The following is a 20,199-nucleotide window of genomic DNA, read 5'->3' on the forward strand; positions in this document are numbered from 1 at the left end:
ACTTGAAAAAAGAATTAATTAAAATAAAAGTTTTAAGCACATACACAGTAACTTGTTTCTTCTGCATTGATCCCCATGTAAAAAACGCCTTCTAATATATCCACTAGAGCATTCTGTATACAATGCTTCTTTAGAAATCAAAGGTTGTATGATTTAGGAGCACTGCAATTAAAGCAACCTTACTCTAAATTATTATAAAATAATTGATTCCCTAATCGCTGCTAAAGTTTTATATTTAAAGTTTAATCTTTAGATTAATTTTTAATTTTTTTTTGAATGAAGTTGAAATAAAAACGAGAATCACGTGTACATTTTTGAGCATGAAACATTTTGTTCCATGTGAGCTGATTTCAATGATTTAGGTTAGCGTCTCCTAAAATTTGTCTACATGGGCCATCTTTAAAATAAAACAAATGCCATCTGACGCAAATAAAAAAAGAAATTAAATGAATATACGTATTAGGGTTCATAAATTAATATCAAAGAGAGGAAGGAACAAAAACAACATCGAAAATAGTCAAATAACTTGCGAAGAAAGTTAGATGAAAACATCAAAACTAGTTTATTGGCTTGGTAAAAAGTGGATGAATTTACAATTATCATTCTTGAGCTCCTTTGTTTCCTTCCGCAATCAAACAAGTTTTGATGTTTTTTGACCCTCTATCTCACAAATAGTAATTCATTGTATTTCAATAGCGTTTTTTTACTCGTAACCCCTAATGTCTATGCTTTTTTTCACACGATATGTGACAAGATTTCTATAAATCAGATTAAGAGCGGCTGTTACTAAAAGCCCTACATATAAATAGATATTAAATAAAACATATCATTTAATTGATCTCTTAATTTGTTTATTTTATTTGAAGAAACTTTCCATTACATAATTATCGCTCTTATTCTTTCAAATCCATTAACAATCATTCTGTCCCAGCAAAGAAGCAGCGAAATCGCCTCATACTTTCTGGTTAGTCTACCCACTTCAAAGTAAACGAACATTAAAACCATTAAGCAGAGGTTTACTGTTCTCCAGGGAGTACGAAACACAAGTAGCTCGAGTTAAATTTCTGTCGCCATTGATAAATGTTCCTTAACAAAGCGGACATTTTGTCCCCGACATGAAAATAGGATGCGATCTCTCAAATGTAGACAGTTACAAGCTTTTAGAAAAGTTTATATACCGTTTAGAGTATACTCACGTAAGAGTTACGCTATTTAAATTTCATTAATTAATGACGCTCTAAATCTACAGACAATTGTACCAACATTTCTTATGAAAAATAGCAGGATGAGCTCGTTTATTTCAAGCCCTGATTTAGCGAGATCCCAGGTTCAACGACGATATTCTTAATAACTAGTTGATTTAATGTTAAAAAGCCTTGATAAAATCCTTTTTACTACGAGTAAAATTCGAATTTAATAAGCCTTTTCTAAGCTTCTGGAAAATTATTTTATTGAATTGTTATATAAATTAGTACTCGACTGTTCTTGGAAATTTCATTCCTATGCAAAGAGTTTAATAACATTCTTATAGTTCAATTTGTTCAAAAATTGTATATAGATAAATCATGAAAAGAAACAATAAGTAGCATAAATCAAACAATAGCCCCTTTCTTCGTTTTTGGATAAGTTGACCATCTTTTTCTTATTTTTTTATTACTCACCATTAAAGTATTGTATGCACCAATAATAGGACGCTCATTATGATAGATCTTTCCTGTTACTATTCTTTCTCACTATTATAGGATTTTACTGTGTTTTCGCAAGGGGAATTAAATAAAGCGAATGTATAACATTAACAAATGCACTAAAATTCTGTTTTCTAAAACTAACGTAAAAAACTAACGTTTTTTTTTATTATTTCTATTTTCTTTAAAGGTGACAGAAAATTTTAAAAATTGATTAAAGAAAAACGAAAGGAAATAAAAATGTTCTGTTTGCTGCGCTTTGCTTAGGCTTATTCTCAATCATTTTAAAATTAGTAGCAAAATTCAAGAACAGATCGCACAGATCATCAAAAAGTCCTCTAAGAAGGCAAATTTTTGACAATACTTGATCCAGGAGTTTCCTTGTCTTCTGGCTTTGGTTCAAAATTACAAGGCTACGGAGTTAAACATTAGTAGTCGTAAACACAAAATTCGGTCGACTGTTCAATGTAGATTATAAAAATAAATAAATAAAACCTTTTGCTGCTTTTAACTTCTGCTTTATTACAGAATACCGAATAATTGGGGAAAATTGAAATTTCATCCGTGTTGAGATTTGTTTAATTAGTCCACAAGCTTCATCCTTGTAAAATTATTGTTTAATTTAGAAGGGAAAAAATTAGCTGTAAAAAGTTATTCTCTGTTATTGACAATAAATTTTCTTGCTCATAGTAAAAAAAGTTTACCTAATTATTTTATAATAATTTAATTTCTATTGTAATTTAACTGTGAATTTATTAATGAAATATAAATTTGTTTCCTCTAAACTTAACAAAAAAATGTTTTAAATTTCTGGTTTCATACTAGTTTTTTATAACTTTTGACAATATAAAAGTTTATACACTTTTAATTGCGAACTTTATTTGAAAATAAAGTAGCTCATTCGAAATTTTTTACTTTGAAGGTGGCACTGAAGTTGCTTCCTGTTATCCACTCCCTGTGTGCATTAACAACATAGCACAGCCTGAAGACAGAAGTCGCTCCTGCAAATATTTATGTTTAATACGTTTTTACAATTATTCAAGTTAGCGCCACCAGCTGCTGAAGTTCTTTGTAATTTTGAAACGAAGTGATAACCACCTCATTAGAAAAAGTAGTAAATTATACATTTCTACTTCTGTCTTTCCTTTAGTTTGAAATCATCGGTATCTTTTACGTCTATGCCTCAAAATTAGTTTATTTATTCGTCAACAAATGGCGCTTATGCAAATTTATAAAATTATGTTGAGAAAATTAAGAAAAAAAAATTTTAAAAAAAAACATTTTCGTTGCGCGTCATCGCGTCGCAGTCTGACAGCAAAATAATCCAACATCCCGGCAAATATTTTAATTGGAATAATCTGATATGTATTAATGTAATCAACAGATTGAGCTGCTGACTGGAAACAATGGTTTTTTCCAGTTATCAACGCCATCTGTCGATTACATTCATAAATTATTTTAAAACTTGGAGAGAAAAATTACCAGATTTTTCAAGCAAAACACAACACGCTGTACCTATCTTTTTTCAATTTTCTTTAATTAGTTTTTCAACTCGTTGGTAATTTTTTGACTACCTGGCTATTTCCCTTACTTAAAATTCCAGCATCATATTAGAAACGTGCTTTTAAATCAATTTATTCAAAATTCTAAATGAAAACAACGTATTTTGAAACATTACGAACGCATCTTATTTTTTTTTTAATTACCACCAGCGATCGGAGATATATTGGATACAATAGGGAATAAGAAATCCTTTCAGCTGTTGGATACAAAATGAGCAAAAGTCTTCTAATGAATTCATCCAAATAGTTGAAAAACTGAACCTTTTTGTTATTTCGAAAGTAAGCTTTGTAATTAATTATCTCGATACTTTAGTTTAGAGGAACAAAAGATTCCTACGTCATTAGAAGTTCCGCTCAAGCTACTTGATTTTATTGAAGAATCTAACAAAGACACTCTTTCATATTCAGTTGTTAGAAATGCAAGACCTCCTTAGCAATATACCTAAGGGTAGGAACATTAATTAGAAATCCGGAACTTTACTTACTCCTCAACAACTTGTATTGCCAAATAAAAAAAAGCACTGAATGTTTAAAAAAATTGAAAAAAATTTATTTTCTTGATCTTTCAGCTCGATATTTTTTCCAAGAAAACTCTGTTAAAAGAAAAATCAAAATATACGATTTTCTTCATAATAAAGCAAAAATCTTAGACCTCTTTATTAACAAGCAATTAAAAATATTTATAAAATTTTAATTAATTTAAAAAAAATTCAAAATTCGCAATTGAATTTATTGTAATTTTTAAAGGCTCAAGGTCCTAAGGAGGATATGCTGTGCTACACAATAACCTTTAAACGTAAAATTATTATTAAACATATTATTAATATTTTTTTCATTATTTCGTATTAATTTAGGTCAAAATAAGCGAAAAATGTTATATTAGCACTTTAATAATTTATGGATATGAAATACAACATGAAACATCGGGGTGTCCTTTTCTGCGTTAAAGATAAAACCTTCCAAACATGGATCACATTCAAACAATAATTTTTAAAATTTGTACTTATTTTCAGTAATTTTGATCTAAAAGAAACAGTTATTCATCATTAAAATGTCTTTAATTTACAAAATCAGTTATTGATAAAATTTAAATATGAATGAAGAAGAATTTCAAACTACTTTTTATGGATTTCATATTTTAATACAAATGCATAATTCCGATTATCTAACAGATTTTTTTAGAAACTATTAGACTGTTTTATATATTTAAAAAATTTCGAAATATATTTTTGCTTATATTTAGAGCCTCAGAAAAAAATATATTAAAGGGACAATGTTGTCCCATCTGTGTCAAGGAGTTAAAACAGATCAAAAGGTTAAATACATATTACACTTATATTTTCATAAAATACATGGAATTGATAAAATGACACACTTCAAAAAAGTTTTGGTGTATGGTCGCCACCATTTTTGGTGTTGAAAATACATTAAGTCGAAAACTGTTAACGTGCAAAAAATTACATAAAATTTATAAAATAAGAATTGTTTGTAAGAATTAGTGTAAATATATAACTAAAATTTTTGTTTTTTAAACGAAATTTTTTTGCAATGAAGTCATTAAATTAACTTAATTTAAACTTAACTTAATTGAAAAAACTTAATAACCATTAACTTAAATTAAAAAAATTAATAAATAAATAAATAAAACTATAAGTTAAAAAGTAAATAAAAAATTAAACTACTTGATGCGTTTAAAATATTTTAGTTAATTTTGGCAACTATACACCAAAACTTTTTGCAGAGCACAAAAGCTTTCAAAGGTGAATAAAATCAGCTAAATATGGCACCAAAAATGGTGGCGATCATACACCAAAACTTTCAAAGGTGAATAAAGTCAGCTAAATATGGCATTACAATATAATTACGCGAGATTCTTACAAACAATTCTTATTTTATAAATTTTATATAATTTTTTGCACGATAACAGTTTTCGACTTAATGTATTTTCAACACCAAAAATGGTGGCGATCATACACCAAAGCATTCAAAGGTGAATAAAATCAGCTAAATATGGCATTACAATATAATTACGCGAGATAAGTACATAATACTATACAAAAATGATAAGATGCTTACAAAAGGAAATGAAATCGTGAATACTATTGGGTTGTTCGGCTTTTTTTATGAAAATGAAAGGTGATTTTCTTACAGTTAATAAGTATTTTATTAAATCATATATTGTCCATCATGGTTCAATGCCTTTTGCATTTTTCTGGCAATAGCATGACTATGCGTATAAAATTTTTGCTCTTCTGGTAAAAACTCTTTTCTTTTTTTTCCATTGCCCACCTGTGTTAACATTTTTCGTCAATTCAGGCATTTACAGGGCAGTTTTGCTGGCCTCTCTTTCAGGGGCGCCATATTAGGTGGGCCAACGTTGCTCCCACAGTAAGGACAGATAGTACAGAGAAGGAAAGAACATCCATGCCTTGCCCGGGATTCGAACCCAGAATCTTTCTGATGCAAGAGCAGTTCCCTACCCCCTACACAAACTGGTCGGCTCTGGTAAAAAACTGATCCAGGTGATTTTTAAAACCCTCTTATTTGAAGTAAGGATTTTATCGTCTAAAATATTTTGTGGACCGAAAATGCAACGCATTTCTTGTCCGCAGTGATGATGCGCTTCAAAAATGAATAATTTTCTTGACGTTTTGAGAAGCAAATCACAGACGTCAACATGACATCGCAAATTTCTTTCCGTAAGAACATGAAGAATCAATATGTCGAGTTTTCTGATGAAACCCTTAGGCCTTTCAAATGATCGTGAACGGTCGATTTCGATTAATTTAATATCTCAGTGATCTCACGAGTTGTTATTCACCATTTGCATTAATTCCTTTATCGTGTCTTCATAAGCTTTAACTGGCGTGATGCATCTTTGTGTACCTTAATGGAAATTTTGCAAACCAGTTTCAGCACTTGCGTACTGAAAATACAGCGGATAATTTTTTTCTCGCTTGAACATTTTTTATCCCTTTTCGATAATAATGCAAAATATGCCAAAAATCCTGCTTTTAACTTTTTAGCATTTGCAAGGGCGCTAACCAAAAACTAATGCGTAGAATCAGTAGAACTTCTTCGCAAGCAAGCTTTGCTTTAATAGCTGCCAAAATATATGATGACTATGGGACTTAAGTGTGAAATTGTCTGACTGTGAAAATAATAATCTGTTCAGAAAAAATGAAATTACTTTCTCAACTGACCAATATAAATTTACAAATTGGAATAAGTCAAGTATAGCCTATCTTTAGCCAGCGTTGCTTATGCTAATGATGAAAATAGCGCAAAACGTAAATGAGGACAACCCACAGTTTTGTGAAAATGAAAAGTGTTTGTGATGTATTTGTTAATATTTAAAAATTTTATCCAAGGCTGCATTTGTATGATTATCTGGGCTCATTAAAATTTGCAAAAATAGAGAATTATTCATTGATTTTGATAATTTTTATCAGGTAGGAAAACGTCACCTAATTGCTGAAAATATTTAATAACTTTAAAAAATATATATTTTAGCTATTTGCCCGCTCTAAAGCCCAGATAATTTTTAACCGCAAGATATCATTTATAGTTTATATATAATTATGGTATATAAAGTAATAGCATTACCTAAAGTGTAAGGTACTTTTGGCTTTTTCTATTTTACTTTTTACAGCGAAAAACACTGTTAATGATTTTAATCTACATAGTAAAAATAAGTAGTTGTCACCATTTTTGCTGCACAGGCAAGCTAAATTTTACATAATTTTAAAATATAATTTTTAAAACGATAACCAAAGTTCGGTACTCAAAAATGTATTTATAACAGTTTTATATTTGAGAATGCATTTGTAATAACTTTATGTTTCAGAATGCATTGGCAATAGTTTCATATTTTAGTTACAAATACATTTTTAAGTGCTGAACTGTTCTTATCATGAAAAAAATTTGAATAAAATTACTAAAACAATTGTTTGAAAAAATTAGTGCGAATGTATTACTAAAAATGAGCTTGCTTTTTAAATGAAATATTTTTGCAATGAAGCTATTAAATTTATTCTAATGCGCATGAAAATATGTTATCAATAAACATGCACAACGAAAGCTATAACTATTAAAAAGTAAATTAGATATATGTTTACATGCACTGTAAAGAGATTTAGTTTATTTCAACAACCGAAATGGTAACAACTACGTTTTTTTACAGAATAGGTGGTGAAATCTCGCCTAATTTGTAGTTTTTGTTAAGAAGTCAATTAGTTTTTGAAAAATGAAAAATTTGTCCGTTTTAAAACCCAATAGATTGTTTCAACTTAAAACTTTCACAATAAAAAATGTTTTTTGAAAATTGAACAAAAATGTGTCAAAGTAGCTCTGAATCAAATAATAGACGGACTTGAAAACCGCAGGTATTCCAAATTGAAGCAGCATGCGCTCATTTTTGAGCTAAATGCATAGTCTCAAAAGTAATGTGGTGGGAATGATGTTCGTTTGCTGCAAGCAGGACTCAAACCAGAGACCGCCGGGTTCGTAGTATGATGCTCTAACCACCATAGTTGGTACACTCCAAACCAGGGAGAGTTTGGAAACTTTATATAGTGGCCACGGCACTGAAACATCATGAAATACTAATTTCCAAAGGTACAAAGTGTTTCAATTTTGAAAATATAATCCAAATAGCTTAGTCGGGAGATACTTCCTTCCTTCCTCAATGGCACGACAGCCCCGGGTGGGCCCTGGCCTTCTCAATCAACTTCCTCCAGGCCTGCCTCCGCCTGGCAGTTGTCTTCCAGTTTGAGACTTTTTGCTTATTTCGCTATATCTTAAGAACTTTGAAGTGAATGGAATGCATGCCATAATGTGTCATTGCGGTGGCCACTATATAAAGCTTCTTAACTCTCCCCTGTCTATGGTGTAAACTTATAGGGTTAGAGCATCCTGCTACGATTCCGGAGGTCCTTGGTTCGAATCCTGCCGGCAGCCAACGAACATCTCTCTCCCACATTAATCCATTCACATCACTTTTAAGACGATGCATTTTACTCAATGAGTATGTACTTATGTACCTTTTCAGTTTTAAATTCCTTGGTTTTCAAAAACGGCTGTATTTGTTTTGGAGCTATTTTGACTCATTTTAACTCAATTTTGAGAAACCCTTTTTTCTAGTGATTGAGCACTCAATAGCTAATTAATGTATACGATTACTTGGTGATTATATCAATATTATATATCAATCACGATGTAGAGAACTTATTAATTTAATGTATAATTTTTATCTAATAATTAATTATCTTCTTGTCTTTAATTATCTCCATTATTGTTTTTTTTAGATTTGATTGTTTTCTGTTTCACTTTTCTAGATTCTCTTTATACCTAATTTTTTTTCATATATTTAATTTTGATGATAAACCTCAACATAACATTTGACTATTTCCAGTGAGTGTAGGCTTTCATGAAAATGAGGAACAGCAGATAAAAGTTGTTTCGTAATCACCACCCTTAATCTATATTTTTGGAATATTTGTCGAAAAGGAAGTTAAGGAGAATAAATATATTGTGATCAAAAAATATTTCAAGAAGAAACAAAAACTGACGAAATCTAGTGGATAACTATGAGAATAATCGGATGAAGAATATTAAAACCATTTTGTTTGGTCATTTGGTACAAGAACTAGAAATGATTACTGCGACAGTCATTAGGTTTAAAGTTTTACTCTAAATCATCATTCTAAAAAGTAAGGAATATAGTCTATCATTTTTATAAACTTTATAAGATTGTGATATATTGGACCACCAAGCAAGGATTTATTAGGAAGACCAACATTTGTTGCCCAACATTTTGTTCGTCAAATGTTCAAATCGTCAACAATCAGTTAAAATATGTTTAATAGTAATGTCGACTCGATATAGAGAACAACCAGTGAACAAAACCACTTTGATTGCCTAAAGAAAATAGAGATATTTCTACTAATCATCTTTCTACTTTTTTTTCTGTTTCCACATGCAATCAAACAGGTATTCATTTTTTCAGTCCCGCCTTTTTCAGTCGTAATTCGTTAGATTTCGATTTCGTTATTTTCCTCATATTTAAATATTAATTTGCGTATATTTTATACTAAGCTTTTGACAAGGATTCTGCAAGTACGAATTATTGGGCATTACAAAACTTACTGCATATTTATATAATTTTTAAACTTATTCATTAAAGAGAACTTTATTTATATTCAAAATAGGACACTTTATTTTCGAAGAATTTTATGGCATTCATTTAGAGCCTTTTATAATTCGTTTCTATAAATAGAGATAATAAAAAGACATTATTAAGTTGCTCGGTAAGTGAATAAAAAAAATTTAACAGCAAAAAATATGCATGTGGATCTTCTATCAAACATTTTTCTTGTCTTTCAACTAGAATTACTTGCAAAATGGAACTTCCTCTAACGAGACATCAGTTAAAAAGAAGGAAAAAAAACAATTCTGTGAAAATGGGACTTGGAACTGCAAGGCGAAAAAAAGATAGCAAAAAAATAATACACATTTTTTGATCTCGTGTTTTTTTAACCTAGAAATCTTCGGTACTAAGATTTCTCTGTACTTTGCTTTTATGTCTCCTCATTATTTTCTCATCGATCCAAAAGATTTATTTTATTTTTGCTTTCATATATCATTACTGCTTCTTAACACCCCCAAACACTATTTTTATCGCTGTTTTCTTCTTTTGTCCAATGTTTCACTTTTATCGACTTTTTTTTTCCATTGTCATTTTTAAGTATTGACAATTTCAGAATTGACCCTTTAAAATTTTGGTAAATTCCTTATAATCCTTATCTTTTAACTTCCTTAGGTAAATATTTTCTTAAATTTCTATTTTTTTTTTTTTTTTTTAAATGTAGATGTGCATGGTTAACCCTTTAGAGCTAAGCAGTGGTAGCGCTAATGACTAAAATTCGAAATGAGATAACTAAGTTTTAAACTAAGCTTCATAAGACAAGCTCTACTTCATATTTACTTTAACATTTAATCTTAAAAAAACTCTCCATTCTATGCTATTATAGTACTTGCACTGTTTACAATACGACTTGTGCTATTTACCATTTTATTTGTAAATAAATCTGACGATAACATTTAAAACATGGCAACTCTTGTACATTATTGATGCCGTGAAATTAATTTCCTTAATCCGATTAATAGCTCACGGCCTTTCGCAATTTATAAAATATAGAAAAAAATTATGAATTGTAAAACTACCTATTGATTTAAATGCAATCTAATAATAAAATTTCATAGAATATCAAACCTGTTCACACACTGTCTAATAAACGTAACAGAAAAGGAGGGAGATTTTAGAATCCTGTTAATGTTTACACTAAGTTAACATTCCGTAAGTTGATGAACAAGCAGAAATGGTTGCGGATATCATTTGTGTTTATAATTTGTAAAATCCTAGAATATGCATTCGATGTATTTACGTCTATTTTTTAAATATCAGTTAGTTCAAGTTAAAAGTTAAATTTATAATAAATTACTTAAAGGGCCGCCCATAAATGATGTCAGGCTAAGGGGTAGTGTGTGGGTTATTGAAATTGTGACAGTCTGTGATAAGGAGAAGAGAATAATACGAATCTGATTCGAATCCCAGCGATGGCTGGTAGATATGAATTCCGCAACCGGCTTTGCACTGACCACAGTGCTGAAGTAAAATATCCTCAGTGGTAGACGGATCATGGGTTAGAGTCCCCTTGAAGTCAGGCTAACCGTGGGAGGTTCTAGTGGTTTTCCTTTCCTTATAACACAAATGCAGGTTAGTTCCATCAAAAAATCCTCCACGAAGGCAAATTTCTCCAAATACTTGATCCAGGAGTTCCCTCGTCTTCTGGATTAAGTTCGAAATTACAGGGCTGCGAAGTTAAACATTAGTAGTCATAAACCCAAAAATGTGGGTAGGCTGTTCAACAACGGTTGTAAAATATTAAAATGTGACATTTGGTTAAAATTTTGGTTCATCAGCAATCTAAAAATATTAAAAATCAGCAGATTAAATATTTTTAAATTATTTGTTTCATTTTTCTTTCATCTTTTTCATAAAAAAGAGAGCACACCAAATGATTATTATTATGCTTACAAACGTCTTTGGAAAAACGTAAAGTTTAAAAATAAAATTTGAAATATGATTTATATCACGTCTTTTGTTTTTAAATGGCTAACACAGCTGGACGTGTGCACGGGGTACAGTGAAGTGTGACACTTTGTGATGAAAGGGAAAAGGAAGGATAAAAATATTGGGGGGAAAAAGTGACATCATTTATGGACGGCCCTTAAAGGAATATTAAGAACAATTTTGCCTTCTTGCCTTCAACTGCAATTTTGCCTTCTACAACACTCGAAATTGATCTTCTCAAGTTGGGAAATCCAAGTTGGGAAGTTCAAACTTTCGACCAGCTTAAGAAAAAAAGCATGTTTCTTAAGAGAAAATTATGCTTCTTTGAGTCTAATTCCATAATTTTACTGATAGCTAGTATTAATTCATTTGCATATTTGCTGTCTACCCTTTGAACCATTGAAATAAATTCTTTGTATGCGAATTCCGATCATTTGAAAAAAATTATTCAAGGTGGAAAAAAAAGTTTTTTTTTTTTGCTTCTTGCTCGTAAGATTATTGAGTCGCTCAGAAGCCAAAGCGGTTAAGTCCAAAACACAGAAATTGAGAAAATTAATGTTTTCTGATACATTAGTTTTTAAAATTCTTGGTTTAATAATTTAATTAGAAAAGTGTATAAAGTCTTTTTTCGAGGTGTAAACTCTGCAAAAAAACAAGATATGTACAGGATGTCTAAATAAAAACGTAAGTATTTATTGAAATAATGACAGCATCTTGAAAATTTTAGGACTTATACCTTTTGGCAGCTGAAAAAGATAAGAAATTTATGTAAAAAAATACATATAAAAAGTGGACTTATTCACAATGGCTTCTGAAATTATTGTACAATATATTCAGAAGCTATTAAAAAAAGGGCTGTCTAACCTAGAAAAAATTAACCAACGAGTTAATCCTTTAATAACTTAGAAGATTATTATTTATTTCATCAAAATTTCCAAAAATCAGAAAATATCAAAAAATGGACTTAACCGCATTGGCTTCTGAGCGGCTCATATATATATATACTACTATTAGCCATGAAAATAATAGAAAAGTTTTAAATGCAAAATTATGTATTTTTTGAAATTAAAGGACAGATTGGACAGAAAAAAATGCACTTAATTTTTTCCTTGTTTAATAGCAGTTTTTAAATACGAGAGTTATGCAATTTTATACAAGAGTAGCTACGTTTTACTAAATATTTCTATATTCAACATCATAGGGATTATTAAACTTTATAAAAGTAAAGTTAGCAAAAAAAAGCGGGACATTACTTAATTTTTATTTTTGTTTCGTAAAAATATTATCGTAACAAAATACAGTTCTTTCACAATCTACAGACTTAAGCAACACAGAGGGCCTTGCTTTTCTTACTAGTTTCAAAAACCACCTATGAATTATAAAACTGAATGAAGTCTAGCTTAGAACATTCTTTAACAACTTCTTTACAAGTAATACAAGTAATATATAATACAAGCAAATGAAAAATCAAATGCAAACATTAGCGAAGTATATCAACAAATACAGTCAGGGATAGAAGAATTCTTTCAGGTTATAGAAGGAAGGATTTTCAGGAATAGAAGGATGAATAATCCTGAAGCACTCTTCATAAGAGGAAAAAATCAAAACCGGAGCGATTCAAGCAATTTTTAAAATTTGATTTTTAGGGCCTTGACGAAGTCTAAAAGAAGAGAGAACAAGAGTCTTATAAAAATTGGAAAAACTTTTCCGATTTATGGTACATTAAAAACACCTTTATAATTTAGAATAGTAGACTTAACCAAAGTCTAGAAACCTGGCACGCTTGACACGTTTGTCGCCTAACCATTGAATTAAAAGGAAAAACAACGTGAATAAGCACAAATTGAGTACAGAAACAGACATACTCTAGTTTCTGTTCTTTAGACAACAATCTTCCGAAACACCAAATGACATAAGTAAAGTAAATAAATCTCTTTACTTATCTAATGTCATTTGTGAAAAGTAAAGATATAAAGAGATACACATTAGAAAAGTAAGATATAATCTCTTTACATTTCTAATGTCATCTGTGGAAAGTTCTTGTCTTGAAAACCGAAACTATAGTATATCCATTTCTGTACTTCATTTGTGCTTCATTAACGTTGTTTTTCACTTCAGTCTAAGTAGCACAAAGTATATCCTATTGGATAATTATTGAATTGCGTAAAATAGTTATTTCAGACCCAACTCGATACAAAAAAAAAACATGAAATTAATATAATTTAGATAAATAACAGTACCGTTTCAAATGCGTATGAAAAGCCAATTTATAATGGGGAGACACCCCTAAAGGCGTACGATGACTTTTCCGGACATAGTACCATTATCAATCCTTATGATGTGCCTTACCTCCCCTCCAAGTTTGTAACCATTGTACTAAATCACCCTGTATATTAAGAGCAGTGATTACCGAACACCCTGTTTATTAAATGCGCCTGTCAGACTTGCTAGAATATCGCAAGGGTTCTATCTTCCAACAATAAATCTAAACTCATCTCTAGTATTGATTTCTACATTTAAATCTGGAATCATATTAATTACATGATGTTCATTTTATTGATCTTTTATTAAATATCTTCAAGCAAAATATGAGTCTTTCTGAAATTGTTAGAATGACTTGAATCTTATTGAAAGAAAATAAAAGATAATGATGAAGGAAAAAAACTTAAATCTAGTAAAAGGAATATATATTTTTAAGACTCAACACAAAACGTAATTTATTTCATTTTGTTTCCGTAATTTTTATTTGAAAAAGTTTACTGAAGTAAATATTCTAAAGAAAATTTTTATTTTAAATGTTATATTTTCTTCTTAAATTATAACAAGCACGCATGGGGAGTTCGTTTTTAATTTTCTATCATGTTTTTAATCAAAGTCAAAAGCAATTTTTTTAAAAAAAAGTTTGTTTTAAATAATTATTTAAGCTTCTGAAGGCCTTTTACTTGTATGAATTAGTAATTTATTTTCTGGAGAAAAAATTACCTTTTAAAATAATTTCTATCACGCCTATGCTTTTAAATTTTTTACTTTATCTTTTAGTTTCACTTTAATTCCAAATTTTTAATCTTTTCAATCGACAGCTAATTTTAATGAAATAAATTTATCGACTTGTTATCGGCTTAATTAATACACCTGATCATATTTTTTTTATGAAATTTTACATACGCCAGAATAAAATATTTAAACCTATCATTTTTCATTTAAAATATTATTTGTTTTTAATTATTTGAACTTTCAACACAACTTTCTCAACCCGATAATATTTGTTCAAAAATATTTCTTGTTTTAATTACTTACCGTTTGAAGAAAAGGGAAATAATGTTTTTTTTTATTATCATTTTCTTAAAAGAAAATTACTCGAGATTTGAAAAATGATAAGAATATTTGATCTCATTAAAAATATAATTTAGTAAAAAATAAGTACAGCATTTTAGGTTTTAAGGAAAAATTAATTTCGATCAAACTTTTTTGAAAGCTCATACGTTTAAAAATTAGTTCATAGATTTGCAATAATTTTCTTCAACATCATTATTACTTTTTTTTAACTAATCATCACCAGGAAAACTAATTTTAGGAATTAAGTTCGTAAAAATTAGAAAATTTTTATCCATTTAATATTTTAATTTTTTTGTTCAAAATGCTTCAGGTTATAGAAAAGTAATTAAATGAATTAATAACTGTGCAAAAAACTTTAGCATGTTAGTTCTTTTTTCCTATTTTTAGTAAAGAATAGAATTTGAAAGAATTAGAAAAGATGAGTAAAAAATATTAAAATCAATTATGTTTATAATTGGATATTTTAAGATAGCATCTTATTTCTTAGTGAAACTTGTATATTAACTCAACTGAATCGAGATTAACATTTTTTAATAGTATATTAACTATTGACCGGGATAGCTTTGTTGGTAGGGCATTGGACCCATGTCCAAGTGGCCGTGAGTTTGATCCCCTCCAGTCGAAGACTCTCCTCGTAAATGCTGACTGGTGAACGTTAAATATATCTGGTCACAAAGTCCTCCATGTTCTCATAACAAATCAATACCTCTGAGGGTATTGAATCGGAGATTGATCGTTCTCTGGTTAAGGTCAAAGTTACAATCTGTGGACGAGTGAATGGGTGTAGGAATGGGTGCGCCCTGTGAACGGACTGTGACTTGTGTGTGGCTGAAGTCGTATTCTTGGCCATAAATGACGCCACTCAAAAACAAGAAATTCACTTGGTTTCACCAAGCAGGCTTGTTGGTATTGGCAAGTGGCATTAGAAACAACATATTAACTATTCACAAAAATTAATAGTTAATAATAAATGATTTATTATAAAATTTTACATACAAAAATGAATTGATTTATACTTAAAGCTGGAAAACGGGGAGGAGTATATTTACTTTAGTACTGTCATTTTTTTATTGCAGATGCTATAAAATTCTCTAACATTTAATTAGGCTTACCAGCGTCTTGGGAAATATAATTGGTATTAAATTATCGAAAAAGATATTATGAAACTCATCTTAATGATATCTACCTTACTTAGCTTTATCTTGGTGACTGGATAAGTTTTCGAATATTTTTAAAAATTTACAACCAGTTTTTTTTTTCTTTTTTTTCCCAGGACAATGATAAGCCTACATTTGATTAATTAGTATCTTTTTTGATCTTATCTAGAAAACTAATCGGACAATTCAAAAGCTTTTTGAAACCACTTATGAAACTCGTTTTTTCAAAGATAGTATTAGAAGCAAAATAATGCTTAGATACTAATGTGCACTTTATAATTTCTCGGGAACTAAGAGAATATATTTTTGAGCACAATTTTAAAATTAATTTCCCTAAAGTTAGTTCAGTGCAAAAAAAAAATTACTAATCACTTATTATTTTTTTAATAATAGTCGAAGTTGTAAGGCATACAAATTGTTTCATTATTTTAAACTATGCTTTTTTAACCAAAAAATTTAAACAAAATCAGTCGAATAGTTTCTGAATTTAAATTTCCAAAAAAAAAAAAATTTTATATTTTTTTTCTCAAGAACTATTCAACTCATATTTTATATTCACTTTACATTAAATATTAAAAAAAGTACTTTTTTTTTAATTATTTAATCAATTTTCTATTACAACTTTAAATTTGTGTTTTAAAATCGACGCAGTAAGAGCATCACTGAAATGTTCAGTTAAGGCTATCAAGAACCTGCAAAATAAAAAGCAAAATGGTGAATACATCTATACACGGTGTTTCGTAACGACCACCCTTAAAATTCCAGCAAAAAATGAAGTCCAATAAGCATACAGATTAGAATCGTGAGTAGTTATTTCAGGAAAAAATGCCAAACATCAGAAGTAAGAAAAGTACAATAAAAAAACATAAAACCAGCTTGATTGTCTGATCTAACTTATTTGCGTATGTTATAATTGCCCGTCAACTCCTCTCGATTTCATTTGACAATAAAGCAGGTTTTAACACAGATAGACCTTAGATTTCTATTATGTTTGTATTTTTCTAAGCTTAAAATATTTATTTGCGACTCACAATGTATTTACATTTTTTGCTTCATTTTTAGCAAGGATTCTAAAAATGTAAGCTAAAGGTGGACATTACGGAACACCTTACATGAGAGAATGTTTTTAGAGAATCTGACTAGTTAATTTTATTTTCAGAAGACTGAGAACTCAAAGAAGCGCATTATGACTTCTTCAGAAATCGACGATGTTGCTGTTTCTAATGCCACGTACCAGTGCTAGCAAGCCTGCTGGGTGAAATCAAGCGAATTTAAGGCGCAGGGTACATTTCTTGTTTTTCAGTGGCGCTATCTGTGACTAAGAATACGACTTCAGCCACACACATGTCACAGCCCAGTTTAGAGAGCCGACCCATTCATTCATCCACCTATCGTAATTTTGACCTGAACATTCAATCATTCAATTCATTGATCATTCAATCTCCAATTCAATACCCCCAGAGGTACGATTTATTATGGGAACATGGAGAACTTTGTGATTCGATAGATTTAATGTGCACCAGTCACCATTTACTACACGGGGATCAAACTCACGACCACTTAGACATGGGGGGGCCCAACTCCCTACCAACCAGGCTATCCGCTCAAAAATTCAACGATAAAGGGGAGTACTATCCTTCCATCTACAGTATTTTTTAATATTATTATTCATATTTAATTTCAAATTGATAAACAAGTTTAATAGATTAAATGCTCCTTTTAAAATTTCATATTTCCAATGCTTTCAATCAGAACTCCTCATAAAAAAAATTTTTACCAGGTCTTAAATACAATAGTGTCAGGAGCACTAAAATCATTGATACGAAAATAAAACAACTCAAGCAAAAACACAAAAAGTAACATATAAAACAAGAAAGTAACATATAAAACCATTTACGAATTTTTTTTAACTTTGTTCCAATTTGAACTTAATAATTTCAATGAAACAAAGTTTAAGTATTGTTAGTTTATAATCCTCCTTAGTTATCAAGTTTCAATTTTTTCACAAAATAATTTATTTTTAATTACAATGATTTCTTATCAACATAGTGTAAAAAAATTTTAACTCATTTTTTCTTACTGTTAAAATTTTTCTAGTGTTGTTTTAATTCTTTCTTTTTTTTTTCTTCGTTTCATAGCAACAAAAAATTTACAACATGTTTCGAACTCAAAATTTGTATTGATAGTCTCTAAATGCGTTGAGTCCAATTTTTCGTCTCGGTCCAATAGAATGAGTTTGAAACTATTTTGCTTGATTATCAAATAACTTCAGCAAAATTGACACTAGACATAGAAGAGCGGATTGCACCAAATACATAAAATATTAAAAAGTGGCAGGCATTACATGCACAGTAAAATGTGCAGTGAGCTCAATACAAATTTTGAGCGAAATCGGTTCAATAGTGTCTGGCCTATTCTACCGATAAAGCTTAAATTTTGTATTTTGCCATTTAAAATTACATTCTTTAGAATTTGTATACCTTGACATTCAAGCATTTTTCAGCTATTATTAAAGAAAATAAAAAATAATTACTCAAAATTCATATTTTTTGCTTGGATTTATCTTTGGACAACTGAATTTAATAATTGTGGGGCAAAAAATTTCAATTCGCTTAAAAATCTCTCGAGTTATAACGAAATACGTAAAAAATAAAACTTGACATTAAGGGGGGGGGGAATTGGTCCAAGATTGACTCAGCCTTTTTATCCCTTCAGTGGATCAATAAAATGAGTACCAAGCATGTTTGGGGACTAAACACTAGGGATTCCACGTTGGGCTGACCATCCAACCGGAACATCTGCTACTGCACCCCAGAGCCCAAGGTCAAGAAAACTGAAATGGGCCTAGTAGGCCTTTGCACTCTATGGGCTATCGCGCTAAGGTTTTGTTTAGCTATAAGAAAGCTACTTAGAAAAAAAATGTGGGGAGTAAGATAAAATAAAAAATCAGATTCGAGAATTATTAACAGTTAAAGTAATTATTGACTGTTAAAGTGAATTATTAACAGTTAAACTGTCCTCTGAAATGCAACTACTAAATTGAAATTTGACGTACTAAAAGGACCATTTCGTATTAAAATTTTAATGAGAGTTTTTATCGAAATTCCTATATGTTATTTTTTTTCAACGTTTTTGCTTTACCACTAACCATACCAACACTATACTACATACAATAACCAATCTTTTGTACCATGAAGTGCTCGACTTCACGCAGGGGTCGTCGGGATACCGAAACAGGGGAGCCATCCCCTCTGCAGAGGATCAAAGTTGTGATAGCATGTCTTCCGATCATCCTCGGGCATATTTCCCAAACCATCGCCAATAGCCCATTGTGCAGCTCTAGTGAGACGTAAATCAACAACAACAACCGGTTTTTTGACCAGTTATGTTATGTTTAGTGTTAAATATTGAATATTTATCCATTGTTGTAGAAGATTTATTTTTCGCTCACGATATCTTTATTTTTATTTTATTTTATTAGGTCGAGCAGATGTCAATCAAGAAAAGCAATCGAGAGAGATTACATGTTTCCAGATATAAATCTTAACATTCATAGTAAAATTTAAAAAAATAAATAAATAAAAAACGATAAATAGCGATGAAAAAAATTTCCTTATTTGAATTGTTATAAGTTTCTTCAACGAGTAAAATTACTTCACATTTATTTCCCGCTATTGAGTCTCACAATCTACATTCCTTTGATTAATTTTTTTCAGGTAACAGATGATTATTTTTCATATCTAGATAATCGTCTATTTCATTATAATTAAAGCATTATTAAAATGTTCTTATATGAAGCTACGCTGATTGTATATTTTGAAACTAAAAGGTTGAGTGTCTTTGTGGGAAATATTTACGTTTCAGAAGAATGAGTAGCAATTACTAATGTTGGCTCTTAGGTTACTTAAAAAAACGTAAATTTTAGTAAATTAGTAAATATTAGAAGGGGGAAATAAATATTTGAAATGGGAAGAATATTATTTAAATATACACTTAGAAATCGAGAAAATCGCATTTTTATGCAATTATTTCTTGAAATTGGAAAGTACTCAGTGGCGTAGCGAGGGGTGGGCAAGGGGGGGCATCATGCCCCGGGCGCTACTCACAAAGGGGCGCCAAATGGTCCGCAAAACAAAAAATTGCTGAATAATTTTTTTTTTTATTATAATTGATTTCTGGAAAATATATTTTAACTTAGTGCCAGTGTAATATAATAAATGTCAATTCATAAATATTATTCATAATAATTAATATTTAATTCATATTAAATATTATATTAAATTCATATTCATATTAAATATATTTCAATATTTAATTCACGTCCT

At 29.7% G+C, this 20,199-nt stretch overlaps 1 long non-coding RNA gene across 2 annotated transcripts in view; it reads left to right on the forward strand.

Annotated features, from left to right (window-relative positions):
• The window catches only part of LOC139427115 (uncharacterized), a 114,053-nt gene extending 94,541 nt beyond the window's left edge, over positions 1–19,512 (forward strand). The window contains exon 3 of one of the 2 annotated variants that reach the window (XR_015430372.1): positions 19,356–19,512. This is a non-coding gene — a long non-coding RNA (uncharacterized LOC139427115). Of the gene's footprint in view, positions 1–2,607; positions 2,816–19,355 lie in introns of those variants that run through there. The other variant, XR_011638260.2, reaches the window with a different exon arrangement.
• Positions 19,513–20,199: the final 687 nt, after the last annotated feature.

This window comes from Parasteatoda tepidariorum, chromosome 11 (assembly GCF_982258835.1).
Source record: "Parasteatoda tepidariorum strain Cologne lab strain chromosome 11, Ptep-v5.0, whole genome shotgun sequence".
NCBI classification, from domain to species: Eukaryota; Metazoa; Arthropoda; class Arachnida; order Araneae; family Theridiidae; genus Parasteatoda; species Parasteatoda tepidariorum.